This window comes from Halichoerus grypus, chromosome 13, assembly GCF_964656455.1.
Source record: "Halichoerus grypus chromosome 13, mHalGry1.hap1.1, whole genome shotgun sequence".
In the NCBI taxonomy this organism is placed as follows: Eukaryota; Metazoa; Chordata; class Mammalia; order Carnivora; family Phocidae; genus Halichoerus; species Halichoerus grypus.
The window spans coordinates 10,818,746-10,838,731 of record NC_135724.1 but is presented as its reverse complement, the minus strand read 5'-3'; positions in this window follow the sequence as shown (position 1 = coordinate 10,838,731).

Here is a 19,986-nt window from a genome sequence, read left to right as displayed (position 1 = left end):
TTTTGGGGGTGCCACTTTTATATCATGAACTGATGTGAAATTTAAAATGATCTCTTTCTACATGACAGAGTTGTAAATTTTCCAAGTGAAAGCCACTCATATATTTTAAGCCCATATTAATATGACTGGTACATGGTAGGCACGTAGTAAAAGTTTAGGAAGGGTGAGAAAACATGAAAATAAATTCTGAATATTATAAATTGATTTAAAATGTTTAGAGACAACAGCACTGGTAATGTTCTGAATGTAAGTACAAAATTGACCCCCTTTTAAAAAAAATGGATTGCTCTCTATTAGAGTCAAAGTAATATCTAGGGAAAGAAAACTTTTCTCTTTTTTTTGAGATTTTTAAAAATTTTTTAAAGATTTTTTATCCATTTATTTGAGAGAAAGAGCAGAGCGTGCAAGAGAGAACACAAGGAGGGAGAACCAGATGCCCCACTGAGCAGGGAGACTGACCGAGGACTCAATCCCAGGACCCCAGGACCCCGGGATCGTGACCTGAGCGGAAGGCAGACACTTAACTGACTGAGCCACCCAGGCGCCCCTGAGATTAATTGTAAAAGGTAATGTTATTCTTTGTTGAAAACATGAATAATACCAACATATATTATAAAAATATACAATAGTATCATTTAATTAATATCAATACTATAAAAATAATTTCAATTCAAATGCATTTGTGAATTGTATCCAAACCAATAATTTAACTGCTTTTCTAACTCAATATCCACTGATATTTCTGCCCTATACACAAAGTCTGTTATGTAATAAAAAGAAACCTTGAAAATAAATGAATGCACTTTTTTCCAGACTATTTTGTGGGTGATTTACTTCCCTCTATTCAATCAGAAACAATGAATGTCACAGGAAATCACCAAATTATCGTAGTCACAGTCTGACAGAAAACATTAATTTTTCATCTGTTATTTTCCAAGATAGATATTTAACACAAAAAAGATGATAACCTTGAAATTCAAATATTTTGCAAGGTAATTTGTTTTCACTCCTACCATCTTAAATATCAAAAGGAAGCTGGAAATTCCTGTTATGATAATAGCTGGGTAGTATTTTTTGGTCAAAACCTCTTAAATATAGCAATTGTAAACTCTGGACAAAATAGAAAAAGTAAATGTTTGAAAGTGCTAAAATTAACCAAATTCAGACAAAAAAGAGGGGATATGACTCTGGAAAGAGGTAAACATTCTGAGTGAGATGACACTTTCCTGGCTTTTCCTCTTCCGTCCACTGAGGCTCAGAGAATTCCTGGATGAACACAAAGAAGACCACACCTAGGTAGGTCATATTCAGATTTCACAAAACCAGATATAAAGAGAAAGCTGAAAAGCCACCAAAGGGGAAAAAGATATAGTCACACTGTACTGCATTTCTGGTTTATAGAACAGGGAGATAATAATGGAGTTTTCTTAAGCTGCTAAATTTGTGGTCATTGGTTATGCTGCAATATTAATTGAATACAAGCATTACTATATATCAAATGTCTAGGAATAAAATTAATTTAAAAATTTAATATCACTCTATGCAAAATAAAAAAATCATTGCTAAGATAAATTTTTTTTTAAATATCCAATGAAATAAATGGATATACAAAGTGTTTAGCAGGAAGACTTGGTATTAAGATATCCAATTTTCCCCAAAAGACTCTACAAATTCAAAGTTATCTCAGTCAAAATCCCAGCAGCTTTTTCTGTGTGTATATAAATTGATTGTAAAATTTATATGGAAATCCAAAGTCAAAGGACCTAGGATAGTCAAGAAAAATCTTGATGAATAAGCTTGTAAAACTTAAAATATGGATTTCAAGATTAACTATTGATCTATAGTAACTGAGTCAGTAGTAATTTGGTGTGATATTTTTGAAGGGATTAGTAAACAGATCAAAGGAACAAAATATAGTCTCAAGAAATAGATTGTATATACATATATAGAAATATATAATATATAAATACATATATTTGGAAATAAATTATATATAATATAGATTGATTAATTTATAATTAATAAACTATTGCAATTCATTAAGAAATACAAGACTTCAAAAACTATCTTGGCACAACTGGATATATGAATGGAAATAAATAAACCTCGACCTTAATTCTTGTCATAATTAAATCAGGATGACTCATAGACTTATATGTAAAATCTGAAACCTAAAACTGCTGGAGAAAATACACATGAGAAGTCTTGCAATAATGGGAGATAAAGGTTCTTAAGAGGGAACCCAAACAAAACTAATTGCAAGAAAAAATACTGATAAACTGGATTTCATCAAAATTAAAAATCTGCTCATCTAAAGTATTATTAAAAATGCTTTGTAAGTCATAAACGGGAGAGAAAAATTGGAATATCATAAAGTTCTCACACCCAGAATACACACAGAAGTCCTATCCAATGAAAAATAGGTACATTCCTGTACACTTTACGAAAGAAGAGAGGTAAATGATCAGTAAACCCTTCTCTCCCACACAAATGTTGCTTGAAATCATTATCAGCAACACAAAGAAATACCAGTGTATGTCTCTCCAATGGCTAAGATTAAATGGACTGCAACTATGATGTTTTGGAAAGAACGTTGAGCACCTAGAATTCTCTCACATTGCTACCTGCTCTATAAAACTCTAAAGTGACTTTGGGGAAAGAAAACATATTTAGGAGGATTTTGGGTTTTTTGTTGGTGGTGTTGTTTTTTACAAATTTAAACATATGCATACCGTATGACCCAGTAATTCTTCATTCTAGGTATCTATTCAAGGCAAGAAAAACACATGTCCACACAAAACCATGTAATGGGATTGTTACAGTAACTTTGCTGACAATAAGTTCAAACGGGAAGCCAATCAAATGTCCATCAGCTGGAAAACAAAGAAACAAATTACAGCATACCCATGTAATGGAATTCTATTCAGCAATGACAAGGGACCAATTACCCATACATGGAACACCATGGGGGTTTTAGTAGAAAATGGCATTTAGAGCTTTCTATGGTGATAGAAAAATTAATGTTCTCCATACTGTACGCTTGATATCTGTATATCTCACTCCATGTTAAACTTTGTCTTTTTTTTTTTAGGAAATTAAAATATAAATTTTAATTTTAATTACACAGAAGATAATTCTCAAGAGAGGTGGTGATATGAGGTTGCCCAGACCTAGAGCATGTTGGCACTTTGCTTTTCCATCCTGGTTCCTTTGAGCAGCCTTCAGAGAGCTAGGGAGACTTCCTAAATATTCACACAGACAATAAGGGCAAAGGTGAGTTTGAGAGGTGGAAGTGGGATGGTATGAGAGATGATCAAGGACCAAGGGAAAGACGTTGCCTGCCGCGGGAATGAAAAAGCACCCAGCAATCTCAGTGGATGCAAAACCAAAACCAAAAGTGCATTAAAGCCCAATATCCATGAGGGAGCCAGACTTGCCAGACACGGCTTTGACTGGTGAGTAGGGTAGGAGGGATGGGCAAGACAGAGTCACAGCCTGGATGGTCTGGGAGGAAACATCAAGTGTTGTGGTCATTTTGCCCTGAGCCAATTGGTCATTGCACCATTTGATTTACAGAGTGTTCTGCCCCAAATTTGGCAGCTGAGTTGCTAACTTTTGATCTTTATTTTCCCAAAGTGTAATATATACTGTTAATTAAATTTCAAGTCCCACGTGATTCACAAATGCCATGATTTTTAAACTTTGCATAATTTCTTAGGCTGTGGTCCAAATGATGCTGACCTCCCCAAGAAGCTACTTCAAATAAGCCTGAACAGGCAATAAAATTAAAATGTCAGATGTGAGTGAGATATATAGTTTTCTGCCTTAGTAAACAGCTGAGTCCTTGCATACTGTGACTTCAGATATGTTCCCCTGTGCCTCATCTTTTTTGTAAAAAAATAATTAATTTTTGTATTATGTTAATCACCATATATGACATCATTAGTTTTTGATGTAGTGTTCCATGATTCATTGTTTGCGTATAACACCCAGTGCTCCATGCAGTAAGTGCCCTCTTTAATACCCATCACCAGGCTAACCCATCCCCCAGTCCCTCCCCTCTAGAACCCTCAGTTTGTTTCTCAGAGTCTGTAGTCTCTCATGGTTCGTCTCCCCCTCCGATTTTCCCCCCTTCATTCTTCCCTTCCTACTATCTTCTTCTTCTTCTTCTTCTTTTTTTTAACATATAATGTATTATTTGTTTCAGAGGTACATGTCTGTGATTCATCAGTCTTACACAGTTCACAGTGCTCGCCATAGCACATACCCTTCCCAATGTCTATCACCCAGCCACCCCATCCCTCCCCCCCCCACCACTCCAGCAACCCTCAGTTTGTTTCCTGAGATTAAGAATTCCTCATATCAGTGAGGTCATATGATACATGTCTTTCTCTGATTGACTTACTTTGCTCAGCATAACACCCTCCAGTTCCATCCACGTCGTTGCAAATGGCAGGATTTCATTCCTTTTGATGGCTGCATAATATTCCATTGTGTTTATATACCACATCTTCTTTATCCATTCATCTGTCGATGGACATCTTGGCTCTTTCCATAGTTTGGCTATTGTGGACATTGCTGCTATAAACATCGGGGTGCATGTACCCCTTCGGTACCCTACATTTGTATCTTTAGGGTAAATACCCAGTAGTGCAATTGCTGGATTGTATGGTAGCTCTTTTTTCAACTTTTTGAGGAACCTCCATACTGTTTTCCAGAGTGGCTGCACCAGGTCACATTCCCACCAACAGTGTAGGAGGGTTCCCCTTTCTCCGCATCCCCGCCAACATCTGTCCTTTCCTGACTTGTTAATTTTAGCCATTCTGACTGGTGTGAAGTGATATCTCATTGAGGTTTTGATTTGGATTTCCCTGATGCTGAGCGATGTTGAGCACTTTTTCGTGTGTCTGTTGGCTATTTGGATGTCTTCTTTGGAAAAATGTCTGTTCATGTCTTCTGCCCATTTCTTGATTGGATCATTTGTTCTTTGGGTGTTGAGTTTAATAAGTTCTTTATAGATTTTGGATGCTAACCTTTTATCTGATATGTCATTTGCAAATATCTTCTCCCATTCTGTCAGTTGTCTTTTGGTTTTGTTGACTGTTTCTTTTGCTGTGCAAAAGCTTTTTATGTTGATGAAGTCCCAATAGTTCATTTTTGCCCTTGCTTCCCTTGCCTTTGGCGATGTTTCTCGGAAGAAGTTGCTGCTGCTGAGGTCAAAGCAGTTGCTGCCTGTGTTCTCCTTTAGGATTTTGATGGACTCCTGTCTCACACTGAGGTCTTTCAACCATTTGGAGTCTATTTTTGTGTGTGGTGTAAGGAAATGGTCCAGTTTCATTCTTCTGCATGTGGCTGTCCAATTTTCCCAACACCATTTGTTGAAGAGACTGTCTTTTTTCCATTGGACATTCTTTCCTGCTTTGTCAAAGATTAGTTGATCATAGAGTTAAGGGTCCATTTATGGGCTCTCTATTGTGTTCCATTGATCTATGTGTCTGTTTTTGTGCCAGTACCATACTGTCTTGATGATGACAGCTTTGTAATAGAGCTTGAAGTCCGGAATTGTGATGCCACCAGCTTTGCTTTTCTTTTTCAACATTCCTCTGGCTATTCAGGGTCTTTTCTGGTTCCATACAAGTTTTAGGATTATTTGTTCCATTTCTTTGAAAAAAGTTGATGGTATTTTGATAGGGATTGCATTGAATGTGTAGATTGCTCTAGGTAGGATTGACTACTTCACAATATTTGTTCTTCCAATCCATGAGCATGGAACATTTTTCCATTTCTTTGTGTCTTCCTCAAGTCTTATAAAACAAATCTTGAAATCTGGTGTACTAAAAACTGAGAGTTTTATATAATAGATGAATAATAAAAGTTAAAATTATATATAAAATAAGTGCACTTATTTAAAACAAAGAATTAGGACTTACTTTATCCTGCAGAATGATAAAAAGTAAAAAAAAAAAAAAAGGCAAGATTTAGACATATATGTACAGGCTTCTCCTTGCTGCAGATATTTCTGGGAAGATAATGAAGAACGTAGTGAAAAAAGAACAGATAATTTGGTGAGAAAAGCTGAGGTATGCATGCATGCTCTGTATTTCTCTAGTTTCCACCTAGTAAAACTTCAGTCCATCTCAGAAAATGCTTGCATGCAACAGTGCATCCAGAAAGAATTGAGGTAAGGCTCTCTAGTCAAAGAGAGAAAGCAATCCTTACAGTCTCTAATGAGATTCCATGTAACCGGAAAAGCATGCAGGGGTTTCTGTGAGCTCACACTGGATCATCCAGAACATTTTTTTCTGGATTGCTAACCTGTAGGTTTTCCATAGAGCTGCCTTGGTGTGACATGATATGATGCTCTGAGTGGGACTGGGAGAAGGAGGACATTACTAAAACCACTGAGAGGTGAAGGACAGCCATTGTAGCAACTGAAGTACCATACATAGACTTTTTTTTTAAGATTTGTTTATTCATTTGAGAGAGAGAGAGAGAGCACATGAGCCGGGGGAGAGGGAAAGAATCTCAAGCAGACTCCCACCCAGTGCAGAATGATCCCACAACTTCAAGATCATGACCTGAGCCTAAATCAAGAGTCAGATGCTTAACCAACTGAGCCACCGAGGCATCCGTCATACATAGACTTTCAAGCAGTTTGAGAGAACAGACCTAATTTTTACTGGCCATGGACTTCATCAACAGAAGCCAGAGCATCACCAGTGGGCATGCACAACAAAGCAAACCAATATTTTCCCGAACTTCCAAGTCATTACGGCTCTGGCCTGGTAATTTAAAAGAAAGCATTTTTATCATTGATTTTCTACCATTAATTAACTTTTGTTATAATTATATTCATGTACAAAGAAAGCTCATATAGTTACCTTAGTTCATCCTAATTCCTTAGAACCTTTTTAATTCACCAAACTAAAAAGTCAAGGGAAGGATATGGCCAATATATGGACAGAAATGAGGCATTTCAGGTGACGTTCATATGGAGAGGTGCAGGCAATAAGCTGGAAATATTTTCCGAGGACAGATTTTTAGTGAAAGGAATAGGAAGGGAAAGGAAGGAATGAAGTTAGCATGTATTGTGTACTTACTATATGCTTTTTTTTTAAATTACGAGACACTTTCCATTTTATATGCCCTGCTATATTCCACAGATAATTTAAAGTTGTTTAAAAGCAAACAAGCCATAAAATAAATGCATGAACAGAATGATAAAATGGCAGAGTAACAACATATGGAATTAAAATAGAAAGTCTATATGAAAAGGTTATATCAAGATGCTGAAAATTGTTCTACCAAGTGATATTCAAATAAAAACAAAATGTCTACATGGTGAGTTACAATGTTATCCTTATCACCATTTGTATGGGAGCTCATAGATTTTCTCTGATCTCAGACATAAAATATTTTCCTCTATGTCAGGTTGAACAATGTCCTAAACATCAAATGGAGTAGAGAATTATAAGGTCATATATTGAATAATCACAGAGTGGTAGCTGAGGGCAAATCTTAGATATTTAAAGTGAAAATAAATTGATTGATTCATATAAATACTGGTGTTCAAGGAGATTTGATCTAACAGAGGAGGCACAGATTTAGGATGGCAAGTGACAAAATTACCAGGCACTAATATTTATGCATGCATTCAATCATTCATTTCCTTAATAGATACTACTTAGCAAGCACTGTAAAATGCACTAAGGATACAATAACAAACACAAAATGCAGAATCTGTGTCTTCCTTCACTGAGCTCCCAAACTGGCGGTAGCCAGAAGGCAATAACCAATGAGTGGATTTGAGATAAATAGGATCGGATCCACTGTTCTAAAAGAGAGAATTAGGAATGAGTAGGCACAGTGTCAGGGTCCAAGCACAATGAACTTGGATTTAGTAAAAATGATAGTCTCTAAAAAGAACTGAAGTGAGAGGAGGGGAAAGAGACAGAAGCCAGGTTGAATAGACGCAGGAAAAACATTGGAAGCTGAGCATCCAGCAGATTCAAAGCAGAGAACTCACCAATATATCTTTTAGTCTTTGTTATGTTTAGGGAGTCATGGCCCTGGTTAACTCAGAAGAGTCCTGGTTTAATTATTAATAGGGTTGCTGTTACTGTCAAATGTTTGGAAAATAAACTATATGATTATATGTTCAGGCAAGTTGTACTAAGAGTTTTTTTTTTTCTTTATTTCTATTCCCGATGAGCACACCCTTCTACAATATTTCTGAACATCTAGATTCCAGCAAATATAAAGTAGAGAATGAAAGAGGAGTCTGTGCAAGTACCATTTGTCCCAGATATACCTCAAGCCTACTGGCTCAGGTTTAGATTTAGGACCTTGAACTCTTTTTTTTTTTTTTTAATCTTGTTAGGAGTTTATTTGAACAAATGTCTGTTCTAATCAGGCAGCACCAAACTAGAAGTGGTTAGGAGTGCTCCACAGACAGGAGGTAGGGGTAAGACTTTTATAGAGAAGACACAGAAGAAAGGTGAGGAAATTATTTGGTTGGTTATAGCTTAAATGGTTGCCTTATTTGAAAAGCCTCTTTGGCTATTTGTGATAAAAAAAAGATAAGAAATTGGCCTGAGGTTTAATAAAAGGAGGGATTGACTAGTAGTATGATACTGATGAATAAGTTAAAAAAATGTATTTAAATATTCCTGTCAATGTGGTATTATTCCTGAACGCATCTCATTATTCCAGGGATCAGGAAACAATAAGTTTAACTAGCCCTTCTTAAAGAATAATTCCTGAAAACTACAGAAACAAAGGAAATAAATGGATGGATAGATAGTTAATTGGATAGACATGGGTAGATAAATAATAGAAGTAGATGGCAGGTAGATGATAGATAAGGTAGGGTAAGAATTTATTGATAAATATTTTCTATCTTTTATAAGCCTCAGATTGTTTCTTAGAGGTATATATTTAATTAAAAACATCAATTTTTGAATGAAACTTTAAAAATATATTAACAAAAAGCTAATTAAGTCTGTAAATATACATTATGACTGGCTTAATAAAATGAGCGTTTTGTTTGTTTGCTTTCATTTTTTACCTCTAGTTAATAGAGGTGCTGCTAACTCAAAGGCAGTTTCTATTTTTCTTTCTTTGACATTTATAAGGTAACAAGACCCAGAAATGCATGAGCATTTTAAATGTGATATATCAAATAATAGAGAATAAATCTCTTTTATTTTAACTTGGCATCCTCTGTCCTCATTTGCCTTTTCCAGGCTTTATTTAGAAGGAAAATAAGGTTCATTCATTCTCACTGATAATAAAGTAACCCAGTTTGGAAAAGTTATTTTTCTTATATTCATTGGAAATGAGATCTTATTTGAGGTTGACTGCATTTACATTTATTGTGCCTGTAGAGGATCTGATTTAAAAGATTAGGAAATGCTTTATGCATCATGCATTATGAATATGCACTAGAAATAACACTGCCAAGAGATAATTTAATTCACCTTGGTAGTGACATATGACAATGAGGCTCATACAATTTGACCACATATTATATGATTCAGAAATAAATAAAATAACAGTAAGATAACAAAAAAGATAAAATTCTCCCCTTAGCCAGAAAAAAATATATGCCACAGAAAAAAATATATGCCAAATATATAATCTTTTCTTTCATAAATATGAATTGTTCTGAGGCAGAAAACATGTTTCTTTTTGTGACTAATATAATTGTTCAATAAATATTATCAAATGTCAAGTAAATCAGTATTACTAAAAATTATGTTTGCTCATTTTGAAGGGGGCTGAGATAGATACTCATTTGGGCCTTGGTAAGATGCCTTTTTGTTTAATTTAGCAGAATATTTTTTGAAGAGTTCAGTGAGTATCACACAAGAGCAATAAAACCACGTATATAGGAAGCATTATGCCTAGATGCAATTCAGCAACTTTGGTACATGCAATATCCCTGAAGGATCGATTTTAAGGTCTTGTTATATTTAAACACCTGTATAAAATGATCTTGGTTGCAGTTACTGCGGGCTCATTTACATTTTAATGTGGGCAATACCATTCTGGATGCCACTGGGCCCTGTTTAGAGAAGTTCAAGGACACTCCTCAGGAGTCTTTTGACATATTACAAGTAAGGTTTGTAGTGAATGTAGATGCACATAAAATGAGGACATTGTGGTTTACATCTTAAAATGTAAATGTAAAGAAATGCATGGATCTTACTACTTCATCATAATATCTACATCTCTGTGTAGAAGGCAACAGAGTCTGAGCATGAATACAGATTGATGTGAAGGGTCTAACTCAATAGGTTAAAAAAAAGTCTGTTTATTTAACGTCAATATTGTTTTGCTTTACCTAGTCAGGAGGACTTTACGATTTCCTAAATACCTTAACAAAACAAACAGATACACAACAACAACAAAAACCTACAAATATAATTATGCCCTGGAACAGTCTCTATCTTGAACACAAACTATCAAGAATAAGTTTGGTACGTTGGCGAGTCCTCTCTAGTGGACACTGTATGGAACTTATGGGAATATAGTATGTAATTCACATATTTCCCTTTTAAAATTTTTGCTCCTGATATGTTATACTTTTAAATGCCAATAATAAACTGAGGGTTCTAGAGGGGAGGGGGTTGGGAGGATGGGTTAGCCTGGTGATGGGTATTGAGGAGGACACGTTCTGCATGGAGCACTGGGTGTTATGCACAAACAATGAATCATGGAACACTATATCTAAAACTAATGATGTAATGTATGGGGATTAACATAACAATAAAAAAAAAAAAAACTAATGAAAAAAATAAAAAATAAATGCCAATAATAAAGCATTTAAATATTCCTCAATATATATGTATAAATAAAGAAGGCTTTACATTAAATATTTTAGAAAGAATACAATATGCCCAGTGACTTGTAATCTATGCCTCTATGATAGCTAAAATATTAGGAAAAGCATTAGTCATAGTGATAAATATGATGTTATTTCTTAACTGAAATTCATTTCCAAATGAAGCAAAATACCCTTTGGCCCTTTAAGATCATTTTTTAATACTATAAAGATAAGATTCTTGGATGAAAGCATTTCCTTTTTTTTATTAAAAAAACAAAAACATTAAAACATTATTAAAACATTTAATAAACAAAGTTCTGCTTGACCATCACTCTATGAGATATACACATGTTCTTATTGAAATAAGCTATTCTGCCTTCATATATAAACAGTACAATTAGAAAAACAATTATCCAGTGCAATTAGAATAGTCTTAATATTATATAGCAATTTTTAAGGTTTAGGAAAATAAATATATATGTGCACATATATGCATTACATATTTACATTATATATTATGTATATATTATGTATACTGTATATACATATTATGCGTATGTATCTATATTCTGAATCTTTATATATATATAACATATATTTATATTTATCCTGAATCTTAAAAACTGTTGATGTGCGAGATCTACAGATATTATGTAGTACATCATTTATGTTAAATGACACAGTATTATGTTTTTCTTTTGGGAAATATCTATTTGATGTAAGCTTGTGTGAAAAGGCACATATAGAAAGAAGACACTTTAAGCTAGAAAGTGTGAACTGAGATTTAACGGAGCAGACAAAGTAGGTCATTAGATTCATCTGTTACTTCTGAATCATTTACTAAGTTAGCATGTTCAAATAATTGTTATATAATTGGAATTTCATTATTTGAGGAGCTAAAAATAACCAGAGTGTTCCCCATATCCCGTTTGTATCCTTGGGGAATAACCCCTATTTCTATCCTCATTACACTATTTCCTTTTTCCCCTATATTTATATTTGATGTCATGTTAGACTGTAGGGTTTGTGAGAGCTAGTCTCCCATCAGCTTGTTCACTGCTCCATCCTTAAGCACATGTGCAATGTCTCATAGAAAGACACTTCTCTATGTCAAATATAGGAACAAAGGAAAGAATGGTTTTGCCATTTAGTAAGAAAATAGCTGCTAACAGTGAAAACAATATTCCTGTTTCTACCTCTACCCCAACATATCTGATCCCTTATTATTTTCTTTGTCGTCTATCACTCAAATGCTCGTTGTATGTTTATATTACATTTATCAACATTTGAGTACAAGTTTAGCCTTACTGCACAGAAGATAGATTCTAAGATACCATATGCCTATGTGAAATGCATTAAAACCTATCACTGAAGGGGCACCTGGGTGGCTCAGTCAGTTGAGCATCCAACGCTTGATTCTGGCTCAGATCATGGTCTTAGGGTTTTGAGATTGAGCCCATGTCCTGCTGGGCATGCTAGGCGTGGTCTGCTTGAGATTCTCTCTCCCTCTCCCTCTGCCCTTACCCCGTTTGCATGGACACACACTCTTTCTCTCTATCTAAATAAAATATTAAAAAAAAACTATCATTGAAATATATATTCACACATATATATGTGCCCTATTTATTTATTATAAAAACAATTTTATACATACTTTATTCTTTTAAGAGTACATACTCATTATCCCTTAACTACGAACTTCTATGTAATTACAATGCTCAGATTTTTCGAAAACAGATTTTACTGTTCTCCCTCTCCTATATATGTAAGTCTTTTTTTCCCTTTTATTCTCTAACTAGCATGATATATATAAATATAGACATATGATTTTGTTTTAAAGGTTGATTTTTTTTATCTTAGAGAGTGCAGAGGGAGGGGCAGAGGGAGAGAGAGAGAGGGAGAGAAGCAGACTCACCACTGAGCCTGGAGTCCAATGTGGGGCTTGATCTCAAAACCCTGAGATCATGTTCTGAGCCAAAATCAAGAGTCTGACTGCTTGGCCACCCAGGGGTCCCTACACATATGATTTTATGATAAGTACTTCTAAATACAATTTTGAAGTAGATAGGCTAACTTAAAATATATGACAGAGTTAGAAAGGAATTGATTTTTCACATATATTTGGCCAAAAAGGAAATGAATGCAAATTATACACATTTTCAAAGGCATAGTAATAATGTCTGCATTATTTGCTAATATTTCTAGAATGAACCAAGTCTAGGTAGTTAAGATACATAACATAGCATGTATATGTTTATATTTCATGTATTAACATTTTCATAATTGCAGTATATGAAAAAAGCCATTTTCACACCAGAATATAAAAAATATATATTGTTATAAAATTAAAATACATTTAAATAACTCATAATTTATCAGGATACACTGTAAATAAAAATATGATTTTGTTAGTATATTTTCTCAATGGGAAACCTGAAATATTCTAAACGGCAACTGCCTCAAAAGCTGAATTATGTACCATAAGGCTGAGTTGTTTACAAAAACAAAACTCACTGAAACAAAGGAAAATGCATATTCTAAATAGCATTAATAGAGGAAACATTAAACATACTTGGGTTGCAAACACTGAAGTCATCTTGGCAAAAATTTAAATTCTTTAATTAAAAATGCTTTGCAGTAAATCTATGCCTACTATAGCCATTCCAAATTATTTTATATTAAATATATTATGTGCCTTAGATATGTAAATTTATTATTCAAATCTGGTATATACTTGCAACAACACAATCCCACAATCAACTCCTTCTTGCCAAGTGTGAAAGCATTATAAATAGTAGCTCAACATTGTGATAAAATCACAATAAAACTGAATTATAAATGGACTTTTCTTTCTTTAGTAAATTAATTACAAAAAAACTATAAAATTTCTTATTTAATTATGAATCCTTGTGTATGCATATGACTTAAGAATTTATGCAAACCACTTTGCTGTTGTTTGTGATAAAATTTTTTCAGTCACACTACAAATGATGAGGTATGGTACTGGTCCTTTGTTTATTCTTTTCAGATAGTTCATGACATTTTATGTGATCCATCTCTTGTGATCATTATATGCTAATTCAACAATTATTTTAACAAAATTCTGATGACTGGCACATTTACTATAAAAGACATTTCTAATAAACAAGCAACAGTAATACCCAAATGATCATGAATGTAATGCTATATTGAAGCTGTCAGATTCATTGGTCAGGTTTGTGCATATATTCTTTGTCCATTTTTATAAATCTACAGTCTTAAAAAATATCAAATAGTCTGATTTTTCTCTTAAAAATAAAAATATCATAAACACAGGGGGAATTTATTCAATATTATTTAAAATATGAGGATCAGGTTATTCATTCCATTCAAGTTCTGTGTTTTTTAGGTAAATATTATTTTGGTAAACTAATCTTTGAGAGGGAAATTGTGCCTTTTTTTCTCGTTTTAAACAAGATCCACAATTTGTCCTTGATAATTGGAAATGAGTTTATGGCTAGTAATTTATGCAGAAAATGGGCAGGTGGAGAACATTGCTTCCACATACAAAGTCTATTTAGAAGGTAATTTATGCTAACTATATTTGTAAATAAATAGTATTTCAAATGCAAAAGTTGTGAGAAGATAATTTCAACACATTAAATAAAAATAAACACAAACAGAAATAGACTGTTTATGTAGAAAAGATATGATACGTTCTCTATATCTTATATAATCATATCAATTTATTATATTAATTACTCTGGCAGACTCGGTCCCAGTAGTTTTTTGCTTGAAATTCCCCAGAAGTCTCCTCGCTGGTCATTTTGATTTTACATTTAACACCCAACAGTCTATTCTGAATATCACATCTCAGATGCTTCTTTCAAACTAAATTAGATCATGTCCATCATTTATTTAAAACCTTGCAACTGTTATGCTCTCAAGGTTAAAGCAAAAATCCTTACAATGGCTCACACAGTTCTTCCAACCTGGACACCTATTAATTCTTGTACTCTTCCTGTGGTTCACCATGCTAGGCTCCCTTCAAATCCCCAACTACTTTTGCTTTTCCATTGTGGGATCTTCGAGCTGTTTCTGTTTTTAATTTTTTTTTCTTTCACTACTGCTTATTATATTTTAACATACTAAATATTTTTTAATAGTTTTTTTAAGATTTATTTATTTATTTATTTGACAGAGAGAGAGACAGCGAGAGAGGGAACACAAGCTGGGGGAGTGGGAGAAGGAGAAGCAGGCCTCCCACTGAGCAGAGAGACCGATGTGGGGCACGATCCCAGGATCCTGGGATCATGACACAAGCCAAAGGCAGACGCTTAATGACTGAGCCACCCAGGCGCCCCTAACATACTAAATATTTTAACTTCAATAGAGCTTTAGAGAAATGTCTATGAAAGCAGAGATCTTTATCAGTTTTGTTCATTGATATATTTCAAACATCTAAATCACTGGGCGGCAAATAGTAGGTCATCAATACTTGTTAAAGTATTGAATGGAAAGTGAGAGAAAAGGAAAAAAGGAGAAAGGAAGGAAGGAAAAAGAAGCAAGATGAAACATTGGTGTTCAAATTTTTTGATGTATAAATTTTTATTGTCACAGAAAATAAAATAAGACTTACCAGATAAGGAGAAAAATAGCAGGAAAATCAGTGTCAGGGGTTGTGACCCTCGTGAGAATGAGTGTAGTTGGGGGATGATACATCAAGTAGGAAAACTGGGATGAGAAAAAAGTCAAGATACACCAGGTCAGATTGTGGAGGGTTTTAAAATGTTGTGAGCTTTCCACTGGAGGCAGAAGGCCCTTATATAGCAATGAAACAAAGCACATCTGTAAAGTGGTAGCCTCCTAGATAAAAATAGACAAAGGATGCATACATATGCAAATGAAGACAAAGAGGCAGGCTATACTTCTAATGCAGAAGAGAGAGTACTAACTAATAAGTCAATCGGTTGAAAAAAATATTTTCTTATTTTTGGCATGAAATATCAAAAACAACCATTTAATTACCTGTTTGTCCTATTTATTAAATTAATATATACATATATATTTTTTTTGGAATGTATCACTGTACATGTAAACAAGGTATTTTCCTTGCTGGAAATCCTAAGGCAATTAAAAGCAAAGATAAAATGGAAATGTAAACAGAGGAAAACATGAATAAAAAATGTCAATTATAGACAAAAGTATTTCTTTTTTTAGAAGATTTATTTATTTGGGGGGGCACAAAAGGGGAGGGGGAAGGCGAGAATCTCAAACAGACTCCCCACTGAGCTCAAAGCCCCTTGTAGGGCTCTATCTCACGACCCTGAGATCATGACCTGAGCCTAAATCAAGAATTGGATACTTAACCCAATGAGCCACACAGGAGCCCCTAGACAAAAAAATATTTCCATAAAAGTGACAAATACGAGTTGGATGTTTGATGTTTTGGCATGTCAACCTCCTTAGAAATGCTTTGAGGGTTTTGTATGTTTGTTTGCAATAAATGGCTAGAAACAGAACTTCTCTCAGGATTTCATTCTCCTCTTTAGTTGTGGTTGTTCCTTTTCTCTTTTAGTCTCTTTCTGACATCCTGATGGAAATAACTAGAAATCTAATTGAGTCTTTTTTTTTAAGATTTTATTTATTTATTTGACAGAGAACGCAAACAAGCAGCGGGAGTGGCAGGCAGAGGGAGAGGGAGAAGCAGGCTCCCCACTGAGCAGGGAGCCCAATGTGGGGCTCGATCTCAGGACCCTGGGAGCATGACCTGAGCTGAAGACAAACGCTTAACTGACCCCAGGCCTCCCCCTAATTGAGTCTTCACCATATGTCCAATACTGATTTTCATTATCCTTTACCTATATAATCCACATAATTTGCCTGTATCTTTATTTCTTATATTAATTAAATAAAAACTTGCTTCATAGCTCAAATTCTTTGATAGGTATAAGCAAATGAAAAGAAGACTAAAACAATATTATAATACATAGAAAATAGCATTGAATTGGGACTCAGTAGATTGAGATTCTAATTTCACTTCACTCTGGGGTATCTTAGGTTAGGTTCTTTATTTGTAAGTTTCAATGTTGTCATTTTTAGAATGAGGGAGTCCGTGATCTCTAAGGTACCATCTGGATATAACATTAGACAAAGTATGTGCAAATTATAAGCAAAATCAACATATTAGTGGTGTACTCTTTTAATTTCATTCATTCATCAGATATTGAATGCTTGTTATGATTCTGACACTTTTCTTGGTGTTAGAGATAATGTTGTGAACAAGATTTACAGGATATTTTCTCTTTGCGCTCTTATGGAATACACTCTACTGGTGGGCAGAGAGAGAGGAAGGAAGGAAGGAAGGAAGGAAGGAAGGAAGGAAGGAAGGAAGAGAGGGAGGGAGGAAGGAAAGAAAGAGAAAGGAAAAAGATCAGGGCGCCTGGGTGGCTCACTTGGTTAAAGGACTTCCTTCAGCTCAGGTCATGATCCTGGCGCCTGCTTCTCCCTCTGACCTCCCCCCTCTCATGCTCTCTCTCTTTTATTCTTTCACTCTCAAATAAATAAACAAATTTAAAAAAGGAAATAAAAATGGAGAAAATTAAATGATATTGTTATAGGGAATGTCTGGATAATGTCAGTTCAATAGGTTGGAGTAGTCAGGAACCTGAGTGAGATGATGTTTGAAATTACATCTGATTAGGAGAAAAAATAGAAGAACATGGAGAAGAAGGTGGAGGAGAAGGAGGTGGAAGAGAAGAAAAAGTGGGGGAGGGGAGGGAAGAAGGGAAGGGAGGACAGGAAAAAGGGGAAGAAGAAAAAAGTTAGGAAAGCAGGATTTGGGGAGAAAGGGTTCCAATGAGAAGAAAGAATGAGTATGAAGTCCCTACTTCACACCAGAACTTGGCATGTTAATAGTAAGGTCAGAGGGGCCAAAGATGAACTCAAAGGCAAAGGAAAGTTTTTGTTTTTTAAGGGCCTTTTCAGCCACTGTGGGAAGCTTGGATTTTATTTTTTGAGCAAAGTGGAGTCATTGGGGAGCTTTCAGGTAGGTTAGGCGATGAGGTTTCTTTTTTGATAGTTGCTCTCTAGCTGTTGTGTAAATGGATTTTAGGGGTCAAATTCTAGATGCAAGAGAATCCAGATGTAATGTTTTCGCAGTTTTCCAGGCCAGAGATGACGGCAAATTGGAAAAGGTGGTAAACCCTAGAAGTGGACAGATGTGAACATCTTTTGACTTGGGCAAAAAAACAATGAAAGAGGGGGGAAGCTGGAAAGATTTATTAATTCCCAACTACCTAACACTGCATTTTCTTACTTAATATATTTTTTATTTATTTGTTTGAGAGAGAGATTGAGAGCAGGGGCAGGGGGAATGAGGGAAAGGGAGAGAATCATGAGCAAACTCCCTGCTGAGCACAGAGCCTGACCCGATCTCACAACCCCGAGATCATGACCCTGAGATCATGACCTGAGCTGAAACCACGAGTCAGATGCCTAGCCAACTGCACCACCCCAGGCGCCCCCATTTTCTTACTTAATCTTACAAGCAAACTTATAAGGTAGATATAATCATAGCCCTATAGCAAACAGGCTCATATCTATAGATATTAAGGGGGTGTGTCCCAACTACAAAGCTAGTAATAGGTGATGCTGAGTTACACACAGGTTTGTCAGCTTGTGAAGCATATTCTCATTTATCATAGTGCAGCATGCATACTTCCTTTATAATGGCCATGTTAGAGAGTAAGTAGACAGATTTGCCTCCATGAGGAGGCCAAGTAGAGTGTGCAACCTCCACAGTTACAGAATTTGGCCTTCTGATGATTTGCTATGCAGAACTTCTACCGATTGCCCTAACACCATTCTCCTAGCCTGGATTCTAAATTTCTGCTAATTGGCTTCTGCACCTTGCCTTAGATTTTTGGAATCTTGAACACTTGCCATCTTGTAGTGAACACATGTTATTTGCCTTCTGTACCAAACCTTTAGTGATCATTGTAGAACTAATTTTGAAGTCTTTTTAATTCACAGAATCTGCAAGTATCCCTCATATCTATCAAGCTATAACATACTGTCACTCTTTTCCCTAACATTTCCACACCCATCAAGCCCTCCCTGCAGAGCTAGGACTTTTAACATGTTTCCCCTGACACCCAGTCCTGAGCTGTTTACCATTCCAAACAGCTATTAGATGCATTTCTAAAATTCAGAGGCCACACACACATGTGTTTGTGAGTACATATTACACTTGACTAATTGTTTTATTGTAACTTAGGATAATTTTCTGTGCACCATACTCTTTTCTGTAATGCTTCAGAAAAATCTTCCTTTATACCGCTTAGTATTTGATAATATAGTAAATTGTCTAGTGTTAAATTATATATTCTTATGTTATTTTCAAATTGCTTCCTACTCTACGTTATTATTACCTGAGTCTAATTCACCTAACTAAAGTATAAATGTCTTGAATGCAGGGATCATTTCACCTCTTAAAAGTACCCAAAGTAATGTTGACTGAACAGCAAGTGGTACATAATACTTATTGATGGAGACACAAGAGAAATAACAATGAAGAACAGAAAGTGTAAGAAAATATAGGGTCTCTTCCTCATTTTGGCATCATAAATACAATGCTTTTACATGTATAAGTTGAGGTTTATCATTTCTGATATTTTCCTGAATGTCAATAAAACACACATTTTCATCATGCATATCTTATAACCATGTTTATTCTATATTCTGTTTTTTTCTATTTTATATCATCACTCCTAAGTGAAATTGAACTAATTAAAGGAAATAAAGAATCAAAATGCATCTCCCAAGGATGAGGTTTTAGTTAGAAAATCATTACCTTGTTTGCCCAGAACACAAGGGATTTCACTATGACACTGTGGTACCTTGGCTTAGGAAAATATACTTGACCTCAGCCTATTGCTTTGGACAGAAATTATATCCAATCCATCAATTCTAATGTCAAAATGATAAATTCCTGGCAGCAGTAGATTCCTCTTTCAGGGGAAAATCATTTGCTTTTTCCACTGTCAGTTCCTCTATAATTCTAAATATTTAGATGGCATTTGCAAAAACAATACAAATGTGTGCTTAATGAGCATGACAACTGCTAGCTAAATCCACTGGAAGATTGAATATACTGGAAAAGCAAAGTAAGTCCGTTT